At 43.6% G+C, this 27877-nt stretch overlaps 1 long non-coding RNA gene across 1 annotated transcript in view; it reads right to left on the reverse strand.

Annotated features, from left to right (window-relative positions):
* LOC128831068 (uncharacterized) overlaps positions 1 to 24865 on the reverse strand; it is a 74993-nt gene extending 50128 nt beyond the window's left edge. The window contains exon 1 of the long non-coding RNA XR_008443736.1: positions 24772 to 24865. This is a non-coding gene — a long non-coding RNA (uncharacterized LOC128831068). The remainder of the gene's footprint in view (positions 1 to 24771) is intronic.
* Positions 24866 to 27877: the final 3012 nt, after the last annotated feature.

Below are 27877 nucleotides of genomic sequence, written 5' to 3' on the forward strand. Positions count from 1 at the left end.
ATCTTGCAATCATTATTCTGGCAAATTGACTTAGTGATGAGCAAACCTCAAAAAGCTCACAGGTTTGGCACAGGTAAGCTTTGAGTAGTTCCTTTTAGGTATGCAAAATCTCCTGAGAAGAGGCTTTCCCATGAGATTTTTGGTACTTCCTCTTTGCAGTAAGGCCTTCAGAAGTGCATGCGGTACTGTCCAGCGCATGTAAGGAAGTGCAGCACTCTGGGGAGGGGACTAAAAATAAATGAATAGGGGAAGAAAACAATGTAACAAACTTTTTCAAATAAACAAACAAAAAGGCTTAAGATTAAAGTGAAAAGTTAGGTTCTGATGTCATACAAAAATATTTGCCCATCACTAATTTAAAATGCCAAGTACTGCCTGGCAGGATGTCTGTCTTCATTTTTAACAAGGTTTGCTGTTTGTTTCTTACAGCAATTAGGTTTAGTGATGAACAAACAAATCTGTTCTCTTGTACTCAATCCTGTATTTGCCTTATCCTGCTCAGTTGACTCAGGTGAGAATTCCCCTTGAACTCAATAATGTGTAGGCACTGAATCACGATTTTGCCCATAAGCAGTGACTTGTCAGAGGGCATCAAAACTCTTCAAGGGAGCCCAGGCCCAAACAATAAGAAGCCCTTCAGGGATGCTCCTAAAGATAAAAGACTCCTCTGGAGGAATGCTAAAGAGCTCTTCAGAGAGCCACTCCAGTCACATGAAGAACTTGGAGAAGAACCTTTTCAGCAATTTGCAGACCTTCAAAGGTGACCCCTATTAACAAGAAACTTCAAATGTTGGATGTGATATGATGATAAAATCCTCTCACTATGTGAAGTTCTTTAAAGGCAGTCTCCCCTCAAGCGACATTAAGTCTTTGAAGTGGCGGTATAGACATAGACAGTAGAATGATGCAGGAAGGTGTAATGTGTAAGCGGTTAGTGCAGAGGGGTTACCAGGAACAGTGCAGGGGGCTCAGAGTGATGTGATCCTGCTTGCTGTGGTTCCATAAGCCGAAGGCCAACCATGAGGACAAGGAAAAAGAAAGACCATTTAGTTGACTTTAAAGGACCTCTTTGTGCACCAGGAAAATTGATTGGGAGACATCAAAGTAAATGTCTTGGGGTTTGAAACAGAAGGGGTGAGTAGGTAAAAGGGGCCCCTTCCATCAAGCAGTATTTGTACAGGATATTGTTTTGAGGTGGGGGGAAGGGTTGCCTTTCTTTCTCTCTTTGTTTTGCATCAGTACAACGCACAGAATTGATGGAGGGTTTTGTTAACATTGCCTCATTTATTCTGGAAGGGTCTGTATCTGTGATTCCAAGCTCCTTGAACTCCTTTAAACAGAATAGATTATGATTTTGCTGGGAGCCAATTCCTCAGATGGCAGGACCACAACAAGCTTAAATCCTTTCAAACCCTGAGCTGGAAAGAAAACAGGCAGTGTTTGATTTTGTTCAGATAATAAGAGTTCACGGTTACGGCTTTATTTTAAAATTGTAGGAAAGGACTAGGCGGGGTTTCATGGGAAGGTGCAATGTGCTTCCTGCCACAAAGAAAAAGAGATAGTAATGGCCAGAGTGGAAAGAAAAGAATTTCCCCTTTAGGTCTGCACTTGAAAGTTGTACATGTGTATCTAGTTTGATGAGGGGAAATATTTTTTACTGGAATCTCTGTCGGGCTGGTGGAGGATGTACATTCTTCTACTTCAAGTCTGGACAGCCTCCAGCCTCTGAGCCAATGGTGCGTGCTCTGCAAGGTTTGGAGGGGTGGCAAACAGCCTCATGGGCCCTCCTTTCTGTGCTGGGAGGAGGGAGAGGGGACGCTTTATGGGCAAATGCGGGGGAAATTATCCCAGCCAATAGTAGGGAAACAATTTTCAGAGTGTAATTTTTGAAGTTCACAACAGCCATTTAAATCCCCAAATATCTGTCCCTGAACTACAAACAGCAGCTTAGAGTGTGACAGAATTTAAAAAATCTTATTTACTTCTCTCACTCTTAGGCCCCTTTCCTTCCAGCTGCCATACATCCCCATTGACTTCAGTGGGGCTCCATGCAGGGATCCATCCCTTCAGAGCAGACTGCAGGGTTGGGTTTTTTTGTGTGGCTTGTTTACATCTTGCATTTGATTTAGCATGTAACAATGGAAAGAGACTATTCAGTTTTTCTCTTTGTCTCTCCTACACTCACATAGTGCTGCGATGTTTGGTTGCACATACTATGAGGGGAATGTTTAAATCTAAACCAAAAACTGTTTTCACAGAAATTTCAAAAAACAAACAAAACCTTAGAGACATTTCCATTTCCAATTTAGTTTTCACAAAATCTAAATGTTGTGCTTAAATCCACCTAAGTTAACACAACCTAAACGTGCCCCTTAAATAACTATGATGCTGAACTGTAGAGTAATCAATATGCATGTTAAATTATCCTACAATTTCTACAACCTTTTAAAACCCTGACTAGGATGCTACATAATTGCACAATTACACGTTAGACAAGAATGGGTTTATCAGATGCACAATACCAATCCAGAAACCAGATTTTGCAATTACATACAGTCAAGCGGCTGGAATTACTTCATGTAAATCATGTGAGGGTTTTTTCCGCTCTAGCTACATGTTTTAAGAATAATAGCCTAACAAAGATCATTTTAGCAAGAGATTATATCTGCTCCACAACACTAAATAATGTTAGGGTTATTTTTGGTGTTGATGTTCCCTAAGAAATAATGACTTTGGTTATGGTTTTGCGACCCTTACTCAGCAGTACACTCTTCACCCTCACAATCCTGGTGAAGTTAATGAGTCAAATTTGTGACAAGTTCCTCCTGGGTGCATGGAACTGGGGTACCACTGAGCCCTCTGGTTTACAACCTGGGCTTCCTCTCACGCTGTGATCTTGTGACAAGCTGTAAATCTCTTTTGCCAGCCACTCATGAACCAGCAATAGAGAGGCTCCAGGGAATACTTGCTTGGATAAAGTGACCTCCCTCCTCTTCCCCCTCCTACAACTCTCCGCCTTCCCTTTCACAGAAACAAAATATCTCCTCTTAGGCCGACCAGCTAGCAAGTGTGAAAAATCAGGACAGAGAGTGGGGGGTAATAGGAGCCTATATAAGAAAAAGCCCCAAATATCGGGACTGTCCCTATAAAATCGGGACATCTGGTCACCCTATCTCCTCTGCTCTCCTCCTATAGCCCTCTACTTGCTCCAGTGATCCCATTCCAATGCCAGATCTCCCTTGTGCCCACTCTCATCCCCTCCCTTTCTCTTACCTATCATCTCTCATTTGCTACTGGGATGTCAACTTCCCCCTCCAATCAGCCCATCATGCCGGCCTCCGCTGCCCACATATTAGATTTTCAAACAAGCTCTTTCATGCTGTCTTCCATGCTGCCCTTCATGCTTGTTTCGGAGGAGCTCCCTCTTACCATCCACAAAACTAACTCATTATCCTCCTTAAAAACCCTCCTTAACATTCACCTTTACCGCAATGCCTGTGAAAAACTGGATAATGGCTAGGCTGTTGGTGTAATGAGAACACTGCCCATCACGCTGGTCAACACTGTCTCGTTGTTTCCTTGTGTTTTCCTGTCTCCATCTGTTGTCTTTTGTCTTATATTTATGTAAGCCAGGCATGAATGAGCTCTCCACTGACATCTAGTGATGAGCTGTGGGAAAAGACTTCAGGAGCAGATCTTGTTTGCATAGACACACCCACTCTGCCTAGGTGCACAGCACGATGGAGTTGCGTTGCCAAAATGATCACTTTTGGCTGGTGTTGGGTTACCAATTGGCAATATGAGGAGAGATGAGCTGGAGTGCCACTGAGAAGTGAAGTCGGGAAAGTAACTGAAATACTTATCTGATTAATTGTATTTACTAAGGGACAACATATCCTAAATTCTCAATTACTGAGGGACAATTACACTCATTGCTACATTTGCTTTCCACAAGCTACTCTTAAGATAACCTTTTATGAGTGATATACCTGAATATTTGGATGCTAATATCTAAACTGTATCAATTTATTAACCTAAATTTCGGATTTTGCAGATTATGTACTATATGTCTTTTATGACTTTTAAACCAAATTATGTTCCTTTAGATAACTTAAACATTATACCCAGTTGTATAGACACTCTTCCCTAAACCTGTGTATTAGATCATTTTAACATCAGCTGTAATAAAAAAAAAATAAATCTGTTCTTGAGTGCAGGGGTAAATAAATGTTACCTTTATTGTAGGAGTATAGAGCAGCAGAACTGTACTCAGCCTGCCCTGATTAAGGGAGTCACCCAAAACTGAAACTCAGTCACTCAGCAGGGGATAGGGATGCCAAATCACAGTAAAGGGCGGGGGGAAAGGTTCTGGTGGTATGGACTGGACTGTGTCTAAGGAGTCTTAGATGCCATTTGACCCCTCCCCTTCACTGTTTAATGATAGCTACCTAGGCAGGGCCGGTGCAAGGAAGTTTCGTGCCCTAGGCAAAACTTCCACCTTGCGTCCCCCCCAGCTCCCCTCCCCGCTGCCCGGGGAGCCCCCCCCCATCAGCTACCCCCACCCAGGGAGACCCTGTGGCAGCTAACCCCGCCCGGGGAGACTCCCTCCTTCCCCCCCACGGAAGCTAACCCTGCCTGGGGAGCCCACCCCAGCTCACCTCGGATCCGCCTCCTCTGTTGAGCACGCCGGCGCTGCTCTAATTCTCCTCCCCTTGCAGGCTTGTGGCGCCGATTGGAGGAGACTTAGAGTGGGGGCTGTGTGCTCAGCGGAGGAGGCAGAGCGGAGGTGATCTGGGGCAGGGAGCGGTTCCCCTGTGCGCCCCCCTCTGTTACTGCAGATGGTCCTACCCGCACCCCCCTCCCGCCCCAGCTCACCTCCACTCCACCTCCTCGCCTGAGCGGGCTTTTAGGCGCCCCCAACCACTAGGCGCCCTAGGCGGCTGCCTAGTTTGCCTAAATGGTTGCACCAGCCCTGTACCTAGGCTCAAATGAGGGTCTTTGTTTTGCTGAGTGATCACTAGAGCTGAAATCACAGCCTGTGCTAGCAGTGAGGTTCCCCACTACTCACTGAAATAATGAGAACTGGGTTATGTGGGGCAGGGCCGGCTTTAGCAAGTGTGGGGCCCGATTCCTGGGGGGGCACTTCGGATTGCTGGCTGGGGGAGAGGGGGCCACGGGGCTTGCTGCGTTCCGGCCAGCGGTCCAGCCGGGGTCACGGGGCTGTGGGGCTGCTGTGTTCCAGCCAGCGGTCCGGCCGGGATCGCGGGGCTGCGGGGCTTTCCGCGCTCCGCCCGGAGCTCCAGCCAGGAGAGTGGGGCTGCGGGGCTTGCCGCTCTCCAGCCAGGGTCACGGGGCCATGGGGCAGCCACGCTCCAGCCGGGGTCACGGGGCTATGGAGCAGCCGCGCTCCGGCCGGGGTTGTGGGGCCACGGGGCTGCCATGCTCCAGCTGGAGCTCCAGCCGGGAGAGCAGGACCATGGGGCTTGCCGCGCTCTGGCCGGCGCTCTGGCCAGGGGAGCGGGGCCCCCGAAGATGAGCGCCGCCGGGGTGAGTGCGCGGGCCCTCTTAGGCACGGGGCCCGATTCCAGGGAATCGGGCAAATCAGCCTAAAGCCGGCCCTGACGTGGGGGGACTTCAGACAGTGATGTTGCAGCAGAGAGGCAGGGGTAGCAGAGGGTTGCAGCAGCGGATATGATGGCAGCAGAGTGAATGGCAGCAACTGTGAACCAGCTGCAGTGGTGGCATAGCAGCTGAGGCATTCCTTGACATTCCCCCCCATCCGGCCCCTTGAGTGGGAGATGAACTCAAGTGAATGCACCTCTGAACTCTGGGTCTTCGCTGAATGGGGTGCAGTGGAAGGAGGGAGGAGTGGCAAGTTAAAGGATCATTTGTTTGTTGGAATTTCACACCGAAAGATGAGAAACTGAGGCAAAGGACGGGTGTTTGTTCTTGTTCATTTGCTTCCAAATCATGGTTGTATTATTTTCCCAAATTAATGCTGGGTTCTTTCCCCTTTTTATTAAAAGTTTTCTTTGCTATATACAGACTCCGTGCTTGCGAGTGGGGAGGTATTGACTCTTTGAGGCGCCTGGGGTGGTGGTTAATTTTCCCAGATTACTGGGTGGAGGCTCGAGCCGGTTCTGAATTGTATTGTTAAGAGCAACCCCAAGAAATTGGACCCGGACCTTGTTGCTGCCAATTCCACCTGGCAGAAGGGCTACACTTAGATTGTAAGATCCTTAGGTAAGGGACCGTATTTTTGTTTTGTGCTGTCCGGTGCCCAGCACAATGGGGTCCTGGTCTATGACCGAGGCCCCTAGGCACTACCAAAATAGTAATAATTATTAATAATAGTCAATATGATTTGCGGTGGCAGAATAAGGCCATTTGTTTTAAAGAGGTACAGACCCAATTGACACAGCAAGAATGTTTAGTGTGTGTTTTCTAACCGTCAAGATAAAAATATTCTGTCTTTCCACAAACAGCATAAAGGTTGTGATACAAACTGAATTTTAAAAAAGCAGTGAAACAAAAGAATGACACTTCCTGCTAACCTCCTACTGATATGTCAACAACTCCGGAGTGCTCACAGCAGAGCGCGATCAGTGTGTCTATGTGTGTGTTGCAAATCTCCAAGGACAATGGAATGTCAACCTTATAGTTTTCAATTTACTATCTTGTGTCAGTTGTGTCATACAATACTCACATACCCGCAAAATGAGGTTATTATGTAATGGGATGTTTTTTCCAGCTCTTGTTTAATCTGCATGCTAGTACTGACAGCCCTGAAGATGAAGCCAAAGAATAGATGTGTGCAACAAAGGCAGTGGCTATATTAGCTTCCCTATGCAACTCTGCCTCAACCTTTACCCAGAGGGACCATGTCGTGTGTTGTTCAGTCTCCACAACCTTTCAGTCCATGGCATCTCTATCGGGCTTTGTGTCTGGCAATAAGGATAGCAGTTGTGGTTAGATTATAAGAACTTCAGGGCAGGGATAATCTTTTTGTTCAGTATTTGTACAGTGTCTAGCACAATGGGGCCCTGGTCTATTATTGGTCCCTCCTAAGTGCTACTGTACTATAAATAGTAAATACTAAAGAAAAATTTCAGCTAAAGTTAACTTTCAGTTAAAATTTCAAAAAAGTTATAAGCAACTTAAAATAGGGTCTTATAATGGGAATTGTCAAGCAACCTTCATAATAAACAGTGCCATGAGCCCCTCCTAGAATAATGGTTGATTTTGTGTGTTATGGATATGTCCACAGGGAATTGGTCTAACAATATCATGATGGGCATTTTGCTATCAAGCCAATGTACTTTCTAAAGGGACTTCATGGACTCATTGCCATATCTATAATCCAGAGATTGGCATGAGTAGTTGCTATTTTTATTTATAATTATATATAATTATTATTATTATTATAACCTGCTCCTGCACCATCAGCTTTCTGGAGAAGGTTTCTGTCATTTATAACAATGCGACCCGCAGCCCGAATTGTGTATGTTTCATTTTTTCTTCTTCTATTTTCCCACCAAGATCATTGTTTAGTCTTTTACCTTGTGCATTCTCTATAACCTGCTTAGATTCTACAACTTCCTCAACCGAAATATAACAGTCTGGTTTCTGACTTAGGTTTTTTCTCCATGTGAAAATATTACTGTGTTGGTTGGTTGGTGCTATTGCCATTGTAATTTAATTTACTGAAGGTGAAAACAAAACCTTGAAAATTAAGACCGAACATACTCTGGAATTTCAAGAAAGGATGTAGCCTTCAGAATCTTCAGCATCCATTTTGGAAGTAGTAGGACAATTATTTTTATATAAAATTGCAAGAGGATAAGAAGAAAGAAAAATAGAGCCAAACTGTCTAATCCTTTCTCAGCTCAACTTCCCACTGAAGTCCTGCATAAGGGCTGCAGAATTGGGCCCTAGCACAGGTAATGAACATTTTTAAACTGAAGAACAGCCACTGTCTGGGAAGTCCTGTTCTGAAAACTCCTTTTGCATCCCTAGGTTGTTAAAATATTAGTGCTCTGCTGTTACAAGATTAGAGCACTGGTGTGCTTATCAGAGACCTGTTCCAAGATGTAAAGTAGTAGCCGTGTCTTGGATTGGTATATACTACTGGACTGGTCTGTTCTGCTAGCAAACTTGACTGTCCTGACCTTTACAGCACAAAGAGCTGGTCACCTTAATGCTGAATATATCGCTACGGGCGAAAGGCATTATTGGAAATGTGGATCTTCTAGTTTTACCTGAACACAGTTAAGCTTGGAATTAGGATCCTGCCTTAGCGCTTGAGTCTCAGCCTGAGTTTCCCCTAACTGCATCGTGTCTGAGGAGCACAAGTGCCCAGATAAATCAGAGATGGACAAAGAGTATCTGAGGGCATCTAGATCTTAAACCACTAGGACTAGGACTTTGAATGTGGAACAGAAACAAATAGGGAGGCAGTTGAATTTGCAGACCACAAGGCTGATTTGGTTGCAGCAGCTTTTATTGGCAGAAATGGGTTGACGTTTGCTGCAGCAGCTTCTCCTTCCAGAACTCGGTTACATTCTGCCCTAGAGGCAGTGGCAGCAGTCTAATTTGTAGGGGACAAAGGCAGGATTATGGTGGCTAACCCCTGATCTGAAGGCCACGTTGGAAAGAATTGGGTCATGTGTAGGTGAATTAGAACCAATCAAAAATGGGGGGGGGAGGGAAATTGCAAATAAATTGTTAAGATTTGATTGGTTGCTATTTATAGAGTCCTATTGTTTGCTATTTGTGAATATTCGGCTCATCCCTGGGGATTTATGAAAATGTTAAACTCCCTAAAACATCACAGGCTTGTACCAGAAGTGTGTTAACGCTGTTTGTTATGTGCTATTCTCTCCTGTTTAATACCATTTTATACACCACAAAGCCAACAGTTTACACATATCCCGTCGTCCAAAAATTGCTTGTTCAAACTCCTCACTCAATTCTCACAAATGCTGAATTAATTGTCAACATCAGGACTGGATTTCAAATCATTCACAAATCAATCAACAAAGCCAAAGTTTTTCAGTGTTTTGGTTTGACAAATACACCTCTACCTCAATATTACGCGACCCGATATAACACGAATTCGGATATAATGCGGTAAAGCAGAGCTCCGGGGTGGGGGGCAGGGCTGCGCACTCTGGCAGATCAAAGCAAGTTCGATATAAAGCGGTTTCACCTATAACGCGGTAAGATTTTTTGGCTCCCGAGGACAGCGTTATATCGAGGTAGAGGTGTACTCTTCAACCCACTCCAATATGCATCAGACACAAATGGAAAGAATTCAAACTGCCCAAGTCTGAGTGTCACAGGTCAAACAGTGATTTTCCATAGATGAAACAATAGAGGTTTGTGCTTTGGGGGCAAGAGAATCCCAACATCATCATGGAATTCTGAAGGATCGTGGTGTCTAGAATAATGATGAATGTGAAGTCCTATGGGACTACGGATTTGTTATAGTTTTCTGTTATGGTCTGAATTTTATAAAGGTCTTTATCACCAATGACTACAAAACTTTGGTATTAATTCAGTTAGTGATATCCTGGGAGCCATGTCTTTCATATCAGAGAGTTTGTGTCATCTTCATGTTTTCTGTGGGGAAAATTTTTATGTTTGATTTGTGTTTTTAAATGCTGCATTATTTACTGAATCTTAAAGGGGACATGTCACTTCCCAAAAGAGAGGGATAGCTCAGTGGTTTGAGCATTGGCCTGTTAAACCCACTGTTGTGAGTTCAATCCTTGAGAGGACCACTTAGGGATCTGGGACAAAATCAGTACTTGGTCCTGCTAGTGAAGGCAGGGGGCTGAACTTGATGACCTTGCAAAGTCCCTTCCAGTTCTAGGAGATAGGGTATCTCCACTAATTTAATTTTTTATTTAAATTTTAAAGCCTATAGAATGAATATCAGTAAAATAAATGGGAATCTTTCAATTGAATTCAATAGGCTCTGGATCAGGCAGCTAGTGAATTTGCCGTTTTTATTTTTTAAAAAAGTGATATTACAAAATAGCCACCTGATATTGGAACCCAAACCCCATCCATCCGTTTTTCATTATTTCTACTTCCACGCTTGCAGAAGGCGGGGAGGGGGGAAAGGATGGAATATAGCCAAAAAAAAGTTAACTTTCCAACCTCAATACATTTTCAGGTGCTGCCCAAAATCTGAAGAGAGGTATGAGACTTTTAAAGTTTTATTTTCTCTGACCCAGTTGCCCACCCTTAGTCTCAAGATGCATATTAAAATATTTTGGTTTTTTTTTATTACTAATAAAGCAGAAACCCAAATGTGCTAGGTGCTATACAGACATGTAGGGAACCACAGAGACTTTAAGAGTTTACAATCCAAAATGAATAACCAGACATACACAGGGGTTAAGAGGTATGTATGTCTTGAAGTTTTCACTATTCTCAGCTGCTGCTCTATATTACTATTATTATGCCCTGATCATGCATACAGCTATGCACATATTTAACTTTACTCCTCTAAAGACATCACTGGTAGTTGGGCGCCCCTGAGGATCTGGGCCTGATTGACTTCAAGGGGACTACCCAAGCTTAGAGTTAAGCAAGCACATGTTTGCAAGATGAGGGTAATAGCTGGCTAATTTCTTATAGGTGTTATGATAGCAAGTAAGTCTTAAGGAGGGGAAATGGTATCACTAGCACAAGACAAATATTCTCTTGTATTTATGCAACACTGAAATTCAACTTTCCCTCCCTCTTTTTCTGCCCTTCTGTTGGTGGCATTGAAACCAGAAAGGAGCTTTCCTCTCTTGAATGTTCTTACAGAGCAATTCACTTACAGACAAAGCACACAGAAAGCTCTGTCATTGAAGAGTGGGAATGGATCTTATCTAAGGTATTTAAATGGCGCCCCATTACTGCAGTATCTGAACACCTCATGGTCTTTACTGTATTGAATTATCCTCACAACACCCCTGTGAGGTAGGGAAGTGCTATATCTTATTTTGCAAGTGGGGAGCTGAGGCAGAGAAAGACTTAGTGACTTGTCCAAAGTCTGTGGCATCAAACCTGCATCTCCCAATGCCTAGCCTAGCACCCTAGTTGCTCAAGCATCCTGCCTCTTGTGTACTAGGGGAAAAGTCCCTATTAGAGAGATTTTATCTTCCTTGTTATTAATATAGTTAGTTTTAAGTCACAGGTGATCTTTTTGCAATTGACTGCTATGATCATTTCATTAGGCAATTTCAGATTCTGTTTAAGGACATGGAGGCATATTCAACCCTCTCTGTAAGGCACCTTCTAGATTTATGGCATTGCATTAAATATGCATCTTCATCTTGCCTGGTATGGCCCATTTCTGAAGTTACAGGAATCTGGCCCATTGGACCAGGGGACCCACACTGTCCTTGATCTTTCTTTCTTGTCTGACATGCTTGAACAACCTCTTCTTCTTGTGTCTCACATCCTTTGCCAGATATCACTCATTCTTTGCCTTGGCTTTCATGATTTTGTCCCTATATGCTCATGCTATTCTCATGTTTACTTCCTTGATGACACGCCCCTCCTTCCATTTCCTGTATGTATCCCTTTTGGTTTTTAGATAGCTAAAAAGCTCCTTGTGCAGCCACATTGGCCTCTTGTGGTCCTTCTTACCTTTTCTCTGCATCAGAATAGCTTGATGTCAAGCCTCTGGTATTACATCTTTTAGGAACTGTCAACCCCCTTTGACTCCTTTTCTTCCTAATTGGTCTTTCCATGGGACCTTGCCTACTATTCCTCTGAGTTGATTAAAATCTGAAGTCCAGAGTCTTTGTTTTGTTTTTTCTCACATCCTCCTTTCCATGGGATCTTGAATTCTATCATATCACGATCACTTCCTCCCAAGTTCCCAACCACCTTCATGCAACTAATTCATCCCTGTGGTCCAAACCAGATCCAAAATCAATGACCCCCTAGTTGTTTCCTCAACGTTCTGAATCAGAAAGTTGTCCCCCACACGTGCTAAGAATTTACAGCACATATTAAGTTTTGCTGTAATAGTCCACCAACAGATAATCAGGGAAGTTAAAATGCCCCATTAATACTAGCTCATGTGTATTAGATAATCTTGTTACCTGCTTGTGGAATGACTCACCCATTCCTCTGTCTGATTTGGTAGTCTATAACAGACTCTGACCATGACATTGCTACTATTCTTTTCCCTCTTTTTCCTCACCCAGAGCTCTCAGTAGGTCTGTTGCTCACTTCCTCTTGCATCTTGAAGCAAGTGTTTACATTATTGACATACAGCGCAACACCTCCTCCTTTTTTCCCTTACCGAGCCTTTTGAAACAAGCTATACCCCTCAATGCCGGTATTCTGATCATGGGAGTTCCCACCAAATCACTGTAATGCCAAGTTAGTTATAATTTTCTTCATATACCATGACTTCCAGTTCATCCAGCTTCTTCCCCATACTCCTTGCATTTGTATACAGGCCTCAAAGATATTTTTGCAGATTGCTTTCCTTCTTGCCTTTTTAATGCAGTTGTGATTTCTAGTCCCCTCTCTAGAAATTAGCCCCTTCCCCACTTCACTATTCATTACATTTTTTGCTTCCTTGTATGATGTTTTCCCCTTTTTTAACTGCCATTTTGCACTCCTCATTCCATCACAGAAGTGAGTTATGGTTTTGGGGTACTTCAATAGCTTAGGAATGGCTACAGTAGCTGCTGCTATTATCCCCTTTATTACATCATCATTGAAATTCTCTATGTTATCACTCACACGAAACAGTCACAAATTCAGTACATTTACTTGTAAATAGCTCCCAGTTAGCTTTCTTAAAATTCCAGGTGGGTAATTTTCCATTACCTTCAACCTTACTTTGTCCTTGAAAAGTAATAAGTTTAGGGAAATGATCACACCCCATTCCTTCTTCCATGTATATGTCCCAGTTGCATTTGCTTGCAATATCTTCTATTATAATTCCTCAGTCTAAGCAAGAAAACCTTCATCTGCTGCATTAAATCTATTTGTGGTGCCATCATTTAAAATCCCTAGGTTGTTTTCATCTATGAGCATTACTAGGCATGCACCATTAATATCAGTTGTTGTCCTACTTCCCCACAACTTATTATGATTGTTTAGATCACTGCATATAATATATGTTCTTTAGCATTCTTCACTGTTTCTTGTAATTCCGAGCTTTCTGATTTCCCACACAGGTTATAGATATAATAAATCCTTAGAGAAGTTTTCTTCCACATGTGGATCTTAACAGCACTTATTAAACTACATAGAAGTAGAGAACACTATCCCTTATGAAAGTACAAACATCTCTACCTCTATCTAGTTTTTGGTCTTGCCTAAAGGCAATATATAATAGAATTTTAACAGCAAGCTTTTCAACAAACCATGTTTCCAGGATACATAAGTTATCAGGTTTAGTTCTCATTTCCACTATATTTTCTTTTAGTTCTTGCCCATGTGCTATCAAACAGTACACATTCCAACCAAAGACTGAGATTCCCATACTAGTCCTATTTCGCCATTACCCTCATGCAAGATTGCATGACAACCCGCTTCTTTACTCAACTTCCTTTGTTTATAGTCCTCTCACAGCCCCTTCCCAGCTGGGCTTCATCATCAGTTAAACCTGGCTACCCCTTCAGATGGAGCCTGGTATGTTAATTGGCTTCTTAGGCCCACAGTAACCCATTTCTTGCTTGTATGGGATATACGCAGCATCGTAGTCTGTCTGTCTTTAAACTGCATGATTGTCTAGCAAGGATCATCCCTTCTTGAACCTCTGGAAAGGGCCCAGTAGATTATGGGTTTCCACATAAACAAATAATAACAACACGATCTAACACTGCTGCTGTAGTTTGAACGAGACAGGATATACTTCTTCACTTCCTGCCTTTGCTGAAAGGATGATGGTGATGTGTACAGTTGTCTACAGTTGGAAAAATCAGTGCTGGTTCAAGCAGATAGTTTTAGATGATAGTAAGCAACTTTACCAAAGACATTAGAGTCTAGTGTACTGCCTGTGAGGCTTTCTTGGGGTGTCCAGTACTGCAAGTCACCTTGTTATCTGCCTACCTCCAGCAAGACGAAAATTTTCTTGTGCTTAACTGGGTGTCAACTCCCTGACATCACCAGTCTGTTAGTTACCCATACAATTTCCTCAGGGCTCTGCCAGCCCTTCCTTTGTGTTGCAGGTTAACAATAGATCACCTTGAAGTGTTCCTCTGCAGTGTCTAGCCTTACCCACTGGACATTCACAGAAATCACCAGATAAGCTGTCCCCAAAGGAATAATGCACACACCAGCTTGTTCGATTCAACTCTGGATCAGAATATATCTCACTGCACTGAGATATATGTATAGTGAAAACCATCATACATTTATTATCAAAGATTAAGAATGAAGAGATACTGAGTAAGGATAATAATGGAAACAGAAATGATTATATATCTAAAATAAACAAAAAATAACATGCTTCCTAGTTTCTCCCACTTAAAGCCATCTCCCAGCATCTCCAACCAACATGGTTGGGATCCCTCTTTCATCAATGCAAAAGCACAGCATTTTTTGCTTCCTTGGTTAAGAATAAAGAGGTGTCTTTTTGCCTTCTCCTTATATCCCCAAAGTTCATTGTTTTGTCCCCAGAATCAGGATGAAACCATGGTTTACTCCCTGGTGCGCTTATCTTCCTGTTGATGTTGTACGCAAACGGTCTTCCACTGTGTGACTTTACAATCCCTATTTCACATGTGAAGTAAGGCAGACCATTGAATATACATCTTTTGTGTGGTCAGAAGGTAGCCTCTGGACAACCTTCTGTGAGTCAGACTTTAAAACATATTTCCCAGGATATATACATAACTCCTTAAATATCATCCATACATACATGTCACAATGATTATGAGGGTCAGTATGACATAAGCTTTTATTAGAGATCTCACTTGACCCTCTGTGGATAAAATACTATGAAAGCAATGTCAAAGCTCTGAGTTTTATCAGGCCTGTCAGGAATAACTGTTACAGAACAGTGAACACTTTGCCAGTTGGCACTGAGGGGTTCTTAGGGTCACACCTTCTTTGGAGTTTGACAGCTCCTGGAATGCTGGACTGAGACTCTAAGGGACCTACCTTATGGACTTTCTGAGCTTGCTGTGTGTCCAGGGCAGGGACAGAATAGACTGAAAAACACCTTCAAAATCCAAATAGGGAGGCTTCTGATCGGGTGATTTATATAGACAGTTTCCTGAGTCAATGATGAGCGTGAGATGCTCAGCCCCTTTGGTAGGAGGAGACAGCCTGACTCAGAGACAAAGGGACAAGGCTTAGTTTTATTGGGGGGCTGAGAGAGAAGGAGAATGGCTCAGGGAGTTTCTTCATTTTTGAGTTTGGAGCTGAGAGAGAAGGAGAATGGCTCAGGGAGTCTCTTCTTAGCTCCAATTCCTACAAAGGGAGACTGTGAACTGCTGGGGGATCTGGTGTGTGGTCAGACAGCTCCAGCTCAGTGTCCAAAGAGTCAGGGAACAAACCTGGCACTGGCTTCCTAGAGCCAGGCAAGATCTCCACAAAACTCCATACCTGGAAAGGGCCCTGCCCCACCCAGGTTTGAAAACACTATGAGTCCCCTTTCATTTTCTTTAAGTTGGCCAACATTTGCAGTGCTGTTACACTCATCTCCAGACGCACCAGAGGCTTTCTGTCTGCCTGGGAACGTGCCAGGAAGGAAGCTGGGACGTGTGGCACAATTGTGAATGGTGGAAGGTGGGGAAGTTGTTATAGTATTACTGTTCTGGCATTTATTAGTTAACCTTAACCCTTTCCTTCTCTAGAGACTCTGTTTCCTGTCCCCTTTTGTTACACTGTTATTTTTGGGGTGTTGCAATTTGTTTATTGGTGTTTGTATTTTTATATTTTGTTTCCTGTGTATTAGGTTATACTCCTTGTTAAGAGTGGCTGTACTGGTCATTTTCCCAAGGGACAGCACCCCTTGTGTCCCAGGCACAGAATGGAGTCACCTTGGGTGGAGGCAACAGGTGGTGCAACAAAACACCCAGGACCCAACCCATGCGAGGAGCGGGGAGAGGCTACTCTGATTAGCAAGCATCAGGGAGGAGGCTTGAGCCGTGATTTAGGGGAGGTGCTAAACTAATTACCAGGAGATACGAGGAATTTGAATTTCCACCATCCCTAAGACAAGAACAGACAACCCTGCCAGAGACTTGTCATTTTGAGCCGAAGATGATCCTCAAGTTAGGTTTTAGAACTTATAATTATTATACAAGGAAGCCATTTGCAAATACCCTAATCCCATTAAATCAAATGGAAAATACCCCTTGTGGGTACATACGATTTTCAAGACTTGAACAATTTGATTAGCAAACTGTGTCCTTTTGCTGTTGTTTTAAAAAGCAACTCAGATTTTAGAAAGATGACTGTTTCTTAATTACTAAACATTAATTACTCTTCCAAATTAACATGAAATCTCCCTTATCGTCTCAAAAAAAAACCCAATCATCAGTCAGCATCCTTCAAATTAAACAGAGCTAGCCTTGGTTTCTGAATCTGAAAAACTTAATGTGAGTCAGGATTATTTTCCGGAACTAGTGTTAAAAATAAGTATTGTTAATGCCTTTTCTCCCCTTCACCAACATCTGTTGCAAACCCAGGGGTCTGAGTTAATTTCAAAGCAGTGCAAGAGTGTTGACATAGTTACTGTGCTTTGCAAAGTCCTCTGATGGAGTAGTTCAGTTGGCAATTAAACCCTGACATATGTTAAAAGATCAGAACTACACAATTACTTGCTAGCTGTTCCTGGCCTCTCAACCCAACCTCTTCTTCCCAAGTAGGCTCCACATAGTCACTGAAAACCCTATTCATAGTCCCTTCCATAGCAGCTGTGTGTGACTTCTGACATTCTCATTTTAGCCCTGTCCTCACAGCGATTAGGTTTTTATTGTGCTTACATTATACACCTCAGAACTGTGCCTTTTTACTTTTCATAGTTTCACAAAGCTTAAGGCCACAAGAGATCATTAGATCATCTAGGTCTGGCCTCCTGTATCACAAGCATTAAATTTCACCTGCATACCCCTATATTGAGCCCAATAGCTTTTGTTCTAACTAAACTTTTCAGTCCTCGGGGCCCTAAATTGTTGTGTGCCACAGGCAGAGAACAGGAGACATCAAGGTGCCACCAATGCCCAAGGCCCCTGCAATGATAGGGAATTGATTAGGTGAGATATGCCTAGATGAGCCTAGCATTCACATTTGCACAGCCTCCCCACCAATCATTTTCAGTTATGCACCCTAGCCTTTCATTACATTTGTGCCTGGAACTCCATTGTCCAAAACATCTTGCATTATGCTATTGCGTCTACGAACAGCTAGCATCTGGCTTGCTCTTAGTTCTTCTAGTTTAAAGTCATTTCCTGCCTGTCTCTCCCCAGTTCCCAACCTCTCCCCACACCCAGAAAAACATAATGGAATTAACTACATTCACTGCCATCATATTGGTCACTCTGCTTATGTTTTCTACCCCTTCTCCCACCCTCCTGCTGTCTGTCTTGGCTATTCAGGCTGTACGCTCTTCCGGGCAGGAATCATCTACTACTCTTGTTTGTACAGTGGCTACACAATGAGGCTCCATTCTTGGTTGGTCCTTAGGCACTACCATAATAAACATGATTAATTATAAAGCTGTCACTTTATTCTTTTTTAAATCCCTCTTAAAAACTTCCTTCTACCACAACGAGTAGAATTCATTCCCATCTGGCATTAGTTAGAGAAGTGATGAGCTGTGATTTTTGCTTTTCCACTAAACTCGATTTGTTTTATTGTGAATTCACCACACAGCTCCACCTCCCTCATCTGCTGTCTCATCCAGTTCTTGATCCCTCTCTGTCATGTAGATTGTAAATTCTCTTAGGCAGGGATGGTCTTCTTGGTTGTCTATCTTAACATTACCAAAGAGCACTTTATTTTTTATTAATGGAGATATCCTATCTCCTAGAACTGGAAGGGATGTTGCAAGGTCATCGAGTCCAGCCCCCTGCCTTCACTAGCAGGACCAAGTACTGATTTTGTCCCAGATCCCCAAGTGGCCCCCTCAAGGATTGAACTCACAACCCTGGGTTTAGCAGGCCAATGCTCAAACCACTGAGCTAGCCCTCCAGCAGGGTAGTATCACTGCATTTTACGACTCTCCATTCTGTCCTCCCTCAACTTGTCTCAAAGTAGCAAGAGTAGTTTATTCTCTTACTCTCAGACATTGTTAGTTCTTCCTTTATCCTTGAAGTCTTGCACTTAAAGAGTGCAAAATTGTAAATCAGCATTGCATTTGAGTTGTGAGTGCCCCACATACAGTATAATTCTTCTGTCTGAAAGAGGTTATCTACAGAACAGACCTTTGATAAATAGGGATGCGGTACTGTATATGTAAAGCTACAGAGGACACAGCAGAACCAAAAGTTTTGGTTAGTAGTAACTTTGATAATCGAGGCATTGCAACAAATGAAAGTCATTCTCAGAATCCTCTTTGTTCTTCTGGAAATGCCTGTTTAAGTAGTGAAATCCAATATTTGATATGTGTCTTATCAGCTGGCTGCCAATGAATTTTAAATTTTAAATTACTATCAAGTGTAAGTATTTGTATTTGTCAAGCTGAGAAAAATAGATTGTTAAAAAAGTGATAATTAGAAAACATTGGCTTTGTGTTCACATTCACCCACTACTCCAGATTAATGCAATTATATTCACGATGACTGAAGACACAATATAAAATTTTATATATTTAGATGGAGAATAACACTATCTACAGAAGTGGTCAATAAAAATGAAGGGTTTTATTCTGGGCTTTTAATATGCATGGAAATAAACATTTGAATGCTGACCAGATTTCCTTTCAATCTGTATAAAAACTAGAGCGGGGAGTATATGCTGTAACATTGCCTCATGTACATAAATAAATCTAGTTTGCTGCACTCTGTTTTCAAGCAAGTAAATCCCTACAGTTGACTACAAGCTGTTCTATCAGATGCCTTTGCAAGGTCAATGTACAGTGTAACGCTATATTTATTGCTAGCCTGTGAAAACTGAATATCATTTAAAACTTTCATCATTGCTGCAATTTGGCAAGGGTTTCTTCTAAAGTTCATGTCTAGAGGGATTCTACAGACATTTGACTCAATGTCTCTAACACCAATTTAAAAAAATCTGTATTCTTGATTGCTATTGATGTTTAATATTAGTTTCCTTTAAGTGGCTGTAATAAGGAAATACAAGATGATTTTCAGTTTATTGGAGGTAAGATTTTGAGGGACAGAGGGGGTTATTTTAAAGGAGAAAGTTAAGCATGTGCAGCCTTACCCATTGCAGAGGAACGTATTATGGGAGACCTGCCATTGGCCACGGGCTATTCTGTTTTCACTGCCAGCTCATTAGTTAGTGGTTCACATACTCAGCAGCACCATGTTTTTGCTGGTGGCTGCACTATTTGTGGCTCATTCGGAGCTCCATTGCTTTAAGGCAATGACATTCCCCACGGAAAGTCACTGCACGTAGAGCAAGCAGTTTTAATCAACTGAACCCTTCAAAAGGCAAATTTGATTGATTTTAATGTAGTGTTTGTATTGCAATAGCATGTAGGAGCCCCAGTCATGGACAGGACCCCATTGTGCTAGGTGCTGTACAAACACAGAACAAAAAGATGGTGCCTACCCAAGAAATAAGAAATAGCTCAAACCAATTTGTAACATGTGGGCACATTGGAGGGAAGGCTGAGCAAACTATTTCTAATAGTTTTCCCCATTTCTCCACCTGAAAAAAAAATTTTTTTTGGTTGTTGTTGCTATCTTAAACAAGTATTTCTGTAGGTTTTAGGATGAAGAACCCACATATGCCCTTCCCCCTCCCCCAACATGGCCCCTGCTCCTTCCTACTGAATTCCGATTGGGTTTTACCAGCTTCCCCTAATCATTCTCTATTAAAAAAATATACACGGTTAAATAAAATGAGGCTGGGTAAGAAGATAGCTATGTATTTGATTAATTTATTAGGACTTATATATTTAGCAATGTCTGTGCTCAGGGCATACGAGTATAGAACTGGATGGTACCATCTTGGTCAACAAGTTGAGTCCCCTACATCTGGGACGGGATTGACCCTCTGGATCTAAAAACTATGAGCACCTGCTGGCTGAGATACAAGGACTCAGTCTGTTAGCTCAAGGGCAGCAGCAGACTCACAAGTGGTTATATGTGGCACTGCCATGAGAGAGGGACAAAAAGCTAGATTGTGTTATTGTGTTACACATGACAAAAGTGCCTGGTGAAACACCAGGGCTGTGACAGCCCATCCCTCGTCATTTTCCTTGTAATTTGTACCTCTTCCTAATTGTAAGTTCAGCACAGCAGAAGCATTTTCTCCTGTCTGTACAGTGCCTGGCATGTTAGGGGCACTGCTGCAATTACAGTAAAAAATAATAATATGTTATAACTCTTGGCCAGTTTAAATAGCTCAGTCCTCAACTGTCGTCACTCAGGCCTAAGTCACTCCAGTTTTGTCAGTTCTATTTATCATACAGCATAGGATCTGCCACCTGTATTTCCCCTCCGTGGTTCTGCAGGGGCACCCATTCTCAGCTTCTGCCTTCTCAACTGTTGCTTCTCTTGGGTGGAAACTGGTGTCTCACTCCCTTCTAACCAGGGTATGTCCAGGCTGAACAGTTTGCTGTGTATTTCCCAGCAAAGTCAGTCTGCCTAAACAGACCTGCGTGCTTTCTCTTCAGATACTGATAACATACCTGTAGCAATCAGTCTAAGTTACCACACAGCTCTTTCTAAGCTAGGCTCCTTTATTCTTAAGGTGAAAAGCATCACAGAGAAAACATTAAAGCCAATAAAAGAACCTACATACGTGCTAATAAGCTCACCAGAGTCCACTCTATGGATTCTCAAAGGCCCAGTCCCTTCAAGTCTACCCTAAGGATTAGGGCCCTCCATAGACCAGGATTCCTGTCAGTTTCCTGGATCAGGCCCAGAGTCTGTTTAAACCCAGGCTTTTTATCCAAAAGTCTGTTCTCTCTGGAGAATCCAGTTTGAACTAATATATGCATCTCTCTCTCCAGGGGTGATGGCTTCAAAGGTTGATTATGCAGGAAATACATTAGCGTCCCCCCTCCCTACTAGAGAAGATACACACAATGCCACAACAATACATTTAAAATGCAATTGTGTATACAATGTAGCCCAAAGGTATTAACCCTAATTCAATAAGGTTTAACTTAATTCAGTAAAGTCTATCATAATTCCATAGGGTTGTTCAGGATATTACAGGATATTGTCAGTCTGTCACAGTGCCAAATGTGCTTAGATTCCAAGTGGTAGCTCATTATTCTTATATTATTCTCTAGTGGAGCATACCAGTGGTTAGAGCACTGAAGTGGGACTCAGGAGAGCTGGGTTCTGTCTTTGGCCCTGCCACTAGGCCGCTGGTTGACCTTGGGCAAGTCACTTCACCTCTGTGCTTTGGTTTTCCCACCTGTAAACGGAGACAGTGATACTGACCTTCTTTTAAAGTGCTTCACTATCTGCTGATTAAAAGTGCTATGTAAAAGCTAGCTGCTATTCTCATCCTTTTCAGCTACTACACATTGGATGAAACATTTAAATACTGAGGAATACGTTTTTAGAAGGACTGAGGGTTCAGCCTCCATTTTGGCAGCCGCAATGCAACGGGTGCATATTTTGTGGGTATAAGCTTTATGCAGAAGAGGACATTGGAACTTTAGAAAATTTTGCTCTGTAGGCCTTATCCATGCAGCACATGTATCAATCAGCTCATATTTTCTGTTCTTCCATATTAGCTAATTCACTGTTGTTTAAACTATGATTACTTCAGGGATTAGTTCTTCCAACAACACTTCTAATCACAGGGGGTCAGATCCTCAGCTGATATAAATCAGTGTCACTCCACTGATGCCCCAAGAGCTTGTGATGGGGTGCTTGACTCACCACTAGAATGGTGCCTCCTCCTGTCCATTCTGGGGAATAGCTTTGCAAGGTCAACACCCCTTCCCGCAGTTGCATGCTGTCTCTCCGCCTCTCTCTCTTGGTCTGCAGCCCCTCTCTCACTCCACGAGCTGCAGCCTCCTCTTTCTGACTTGGCCTCCTGGCAGGGGCACACCAGAACACAGTGGGGCCAGAGGGCCATGGCCCTATCACTTTTTACTGGCCATAAGGTGAGTGACGGAGGGGAGGGGGCAGAGGTCTTGGGAGGAAGTGGGGGCACAGGAATGAGGCCTCGGGGGAAGGGGTGGCATGAAGGCAGGCCTTCGGAGAGAAGGGGGGCAGTGCACGGTTCAGATGCCAGTGGCCCCACATTTTCAGGGAGCTTTCCCCGCTCCTGCCTTCCGGCCAGGTCACCCTATGTGTTTCCCCCTTCCAGGGTACCAAATTTTTCCTTCAGCAATCCTGGGCAATCTTCCCATTCACTGCCGCATAGTGCCACTCCCTCAGTGGCTGACAGGGGAACCCGAGCCCGCCCTATACTCCTTACTCAGTGACCCGTTAGCCAGGGGTCAAAGTTTGTTCTCTCCTGGACCTTACTGCCTTTCCCTGAGCCCTTACCTTACCAAGTCTGCCTCTCTGGGTTTCCCAGCTTCACTATTTCCTCCTCCCAGGGTGCAACTTCAGGCTACATGTCTCTGCAGCCTCCACCTACTCCTCCCTTCTCCCAGGGAGTGACTGCAGCCTATTTCCCAGCAGCCCCTCTGCTTTCAATTTCTTGTCTTTATATATCCAGTCCAGCTCGTTCCTCCTCAGTTTTCTAATAATAAATTCCTTAGCCATCTTAGTACTTGTTATCTAAGCCATATTTAGAGGGCTTATGTAGTAATACATCACGTGAAACTTTGTTGAAATCTTTCTGAAAATCCAGATATAAAATGTCTACAGGGTTCCTCTATATGTAGGCCAATCATTATTCCATTTAAAAATGTAATCAAAATTGTCATGATTACCCCTTCACAAATCTATGCCATCTCACACTTATTACATTTTACTTTTCCAAATGTATCCTTAAGCTATCCATAAATATAATCACAAAAAATATGTCATCATATAACTGTCAGATTTACCAGGTCTGCCTTTCAGACTCCTTCCCAGAATCTCCCCTTTTCAGTGATGGAACTATATTTACTCTTTTCTGGATGCTTACTACTGTCTTCAGGGACAAAACTCTTTCTAAAAGTATTTAATTCTTCATCTATTTTATTCCTGACTTCATGTAACGTAGCTTCATGTAACTCATCAGTATCCACTGTTATGTCTAGTGTACCTTATCCAAACACTCATTAAGACCCCAGCTCTTCAAAGGTATTTAAGCACTTAACTCCCCCTGAAATCAAGGGTAGTTAGGTAACTATCTTTGAGGATCTGGGCCTTAGAGCGTTAAACTCAATCTGAGAATCTGTAATTTCACCATTTTTTCTTAATCTAATAATAATACAGATATAGATGGATTTACTCACCTTTACACCTAGATACAAGGATTATAAAACTCTTAAAAGAAATGACTTATTTCTTCATTTGGCACAAGAAGAACTAATCTTAAGGTTTTCTTCCAATGATTCAGTGGTCACCTTTTATATCTCAGAGCATCTCACCATGACTTCCTAGCACTCTTAGAACACACTGACAACCAACGTCCCTCCTGCTGTTCTCTTTCTTTAGTCTAAATTTAGGCTGTAAGCTCTGTGGAGCAGGGGGCACTTTTTTTTTTTTTTTTTTTAAGTGTTGCTGTTAAGTTTTTGCTTGGAAGGGAAGATGTGATATTGAGGACTGTGCCTTTAAAGTCTGAGCTGCCTAGATAGAATCTGGGCAGGGAGCTGCAGTGCTCTCCTTACTATATACAGGCGGTGGGATCAAGGCACAGAATAATAATAAGCACTGCGGCCCAGATCCTCAAAGGTATTTAGAAACCTTTGAGGCTTTGGGCCTGAGTAACCACTGAACACCAAACAGCTCTTCCCTTGGGCTCAAGACCAGGTTGGGAGTGTTTGGTCTGGTTGGGAGTGATTCCTTTATGTTTCAGATCAGGGTCATTTGGCCCCTTTGCTTACATGGAACCAGATGATCTAGTCTGAGATGACTCAAGTTGATCCAGAGCTATCACTTCACTGTTTAGGGGAAATTGCTGATGCATTCTGAGTGCCCCTTTCGTGTTGATGAATAATGTGTTATCTCAAAGATATTTCAAATACAGCATCCCTACATATTTGTCCCAGCTACCATGTTGTTCAACTCATGCATAAGGCCCCATGGCAATATTCCTAAATGTGCAGTAGAGTATCATCAGGATGGTGATAATACAATTGTCCACTTCTTGCCCTGTGGCCCATTCTAGCTCATTCTCAGCTCTGGAGGGATGCTTGGATGATATTGCCATTGGGATGCATCAGAGATGCCTCGGTCTCAACCTGGGGAAAACAGAAGGCATACTAGTGAAAAGGTTTTGGCTTCATTATGACCGAGTTCTCTTCCTTTGCATCACAGATGGCAAGCTCAGAAGGAAGATGGGGTAAGAACCTGGGCGTTATTTTCACCTATGCCTATTCCATGCAAATCCATGTCTCTGGACACGGTACCAAAATTTTTCTTTGAACCATGTAATTTACACAGGGGTTGCATTATTTGCTAAATGCGAAGTAATACACACTGGAAAACATAATCCCAATTACATATACAAAATGATGGGGTCTAAATTAGCTGTTACCTGTCAAGAAAGAGATCTTGGAGTCATTGTGGATAGTTCTCTGAAAACATCCGCTCAATGTGTAGCAGCAGTCAAAAAAAGCGAACAGAATGTTAGAAACCTATAGGAAAGGGATAGAAAATAAGACAGAAAATTTATCTTAAGCTGACCCTGTTGGTTTTTAAAATCCTTGATGGGGAGATACCTGGTTATATTCAGAAATTCCTCTATGAGCCTGAAAAGATCCCTATTCAGGAAAGCATCTCTATTCAGTACAGCATGTAAGCTCAAGTGCTCTCATGAATCAGGACCTTTGATACAATCAGACTCTTAAGGTCTCCACTACCAAGCCTGGTCAGCTGTGTAATCAAGCTCTGCCGGTGGCTTCCCATTTGGAAGTTGCTCTCACTGGACATCCAGCTAAGGCCATCTCCCCCCACTTTGTGGAAACAACCCTCAGACAACACTGCTCTTCAGCCGTGTTTTGGTTATTGTTGGCCCCTGTATAGGACACGCCCTTTGTTCTCCATGTGATTTTTTTTTTCTAATGTCACATCCTGACTCTGTTCAACATTTTCTCAGGCATATTTTGTTTGTTTGATGATTTTTTAATTATAACTTTTTTAATTGAACAGCAATCTTCACATTTCAGTTGAGATCTTTTTTTTATAAAATAAAGCGTTATGGCCGGGGGGAGGGCAGGAAGAGGAGTATATATAATGACCAGATAGTGCTTGACTTAAGAAGCTGAAGTCTGCTGGCTACTAGCAAACCACTACAGGAGGAGTTAGCCTATAACTCAGTTGATAGAAGTGTAAGCAGAGTCAGGATGAGCTCTACCCTGACATCTGGTGGTGAATTATGGCGAGTGTGGAAAAGAACTCCAGGGGCTGATCTTGTTTGCATAGGCACACCCACTCGCCTGGCATGAAACCACAGCAACTGAAAGTGGTTACTTTGGCTGGTGTGGGATCCCCAGTTTCTCTGTTATTGGGGCAGGAAGAATAAAGTTTTGTTACCCTGATTCTGTGAATCAAGGCCAGTGGAACTGTTGTATGACAGAAGGAACTGAGTGAGTCATTCACCATTACCTAGGTAGCATTTGCTTGTCAAGGGGCATGGGTTACAAAATCCAGTGAATTGAGAGAGGATGGGGACAGGTATTGGTACCTGGTGGTGTGGGTCCCTTTTGTGGGCCTGAAACACCAATTGCACCTCCTCCTCTCTCCACTGTTGAATGTCAGAGCTAACTTTGATTCCCTTAGGAGTCTAGTTACAGACTGCTGAGCTGAGTTCACTTTGGGCCAATAGTGCACCTGCACTGGGGCTCCCCTACTACTAGCTGAAATCACTAAGAGCTGAAATCACAAAAGAGCTAAAGCTATTTAAGAGCTGAGATCACTGAGGCTGTGTTAACTAGTGGGGGAGCCTGAAGCTATATTGCTAAGCTAACTTAGCTTAGCGGGGGTGAGCGGAGTGGCTGGAGGAGCAGCTAGCGGAGCAGAGCCTTGTGGGAGCGGCCCAAGGGACGGCTGGAGCGGAGCGGAGCGGAGCGGCTCACAGGTCGGTGAGCGGAGCGGCGCGGCGCGGCTCACAGGTCGGTGAGCGGAGCAGAGCGGAGCGGCGCGGCTCACAGGTCGGTGAGCGGAGCGGAGCAGCTGCCAGAGCAGTTCGTGGGACGGCAGGAGTGGGACTGCGGGTGGAATGGAGCAGTTCGTGGTGAAGGGTGCGGTGGAACCCCACGGAGAAGCAGCTGGTTGGCCTCGGATCACGTAAGGTGCCCCTTAACACCCTGCTCACCCCCCCTTTTTGAACTCTGGGGCTGCACTGATCATGGACAGAGACTTTGGGGGGTTGTCGGACTTTTGGGACTTTTGTGATTCTTGGGTTGCTGGACCCAAGAGACTTTGGGATGGGTGGACTTTTGGGACTTTGGTGATTCTTGGGTCGCTGGTTTCAAGAACCAATGGGAGAGGACACGGCCCAATTTGCTGGGGTGGGTCTTCGCTCATGGTTTGGTCTAAGAACTCTAGTTCTGGTGTTTTTCCAATTTAATGCTGATGTTCTTTACCTCATGTTATTAAACATTTTCTGTTACACTCAGACTCCGTGCTTGCGAGAGGGGAAGTATTGCCTCTTAGAGGCGCCCAGGGGGTGGTATGTAATTGTCCCAGGTCACTGGGTGGGGGCTCGAGCCGGTTTTGCATTGTGTTATTGAAACGGAACCCCTAGATACAGAACCCGGCCCTTGTTGCTGCCAACTTAGATGGGCAGAAGGGTTACATTTTTGGGGGCTCGTCCGGGATCCCCTGGGTCAGTACCCCTCGCAAGCACCTTTTGAGTGTTCACCTGCATTGGGAAACAATTGTGGTTATATTTTGAGGAAATTGCTGTTTGTATAATGGCTAATATGTCGGGTTTGTTGGGCCCCGGCCCTGCAGCCTCTAGCTCAGGGGCCACAGCCTCAGCCAATGATTGGGCAAAAGCACTGGGGCAAATATTGGAAAAGGTTGTGTTGTCCCATGCTAGGTCAAACTCTTGTCGTGAGTTAAGGTTATTTGCTGGGGCAGAGGAGTTCGAACCCTGGTTGGAGCATACCACTGAAATGCTGCAGGAGTGGGCCGTACCTGATGCAGAAAAGCGAAGATGTCTGATAGAGAGCCTTAGTGGCCCAGCATTAGATGTGATTCGCACCCTGAAGCTCATTGACCCTGGGGTCAGTGTGAAGGACTGTCTAGAGGCCCTTGATCATACCTTTGGGAGTGTAGAGGGCCCTGAAGACAGTTACTGTAAATTCCTTAATTCCCGACAGCAAATTGGCGAGAAGATTTCAGCCTATATACAGAGGCTGGAAAGACTGCTTCAGAGAGCTGTCATGAGGGGTACAGTGACTGCTGAAGAGATGGATCGGACCAGACTGGCTCAAATTGTAAGAGGAGCTCAATATCAGAACTCGATTCTACTCCATCTCCGGCTAAGAGAACGACGGGAACATCCCCCAAGTTATTCCCAGCTGATAAAGGAGGTCAGAGAAGAGGAAGAAAGGCAAGCTGCCAGCGAGTTTTGGGAAGCCCAAACATTGGAGCCAGCCGGCACAACACCACTGCAAATGGCCAGTGTACTGATG

The sequence above is a fragment of the Malaclemys terrapin genome, chromosome 2, assembly GCF_027887155.1.
Source record: "Malaclemys terrapin pileata isolate rMalTer1 chromosome 2, rMalTer1.hap1, whole genome shotgun sequence".
Lineage (NCBI taxonomy): Eukaryota > Metazoa > Chordata > Testudines > Emydidae > Malaclemys > Malaclemys terrapin.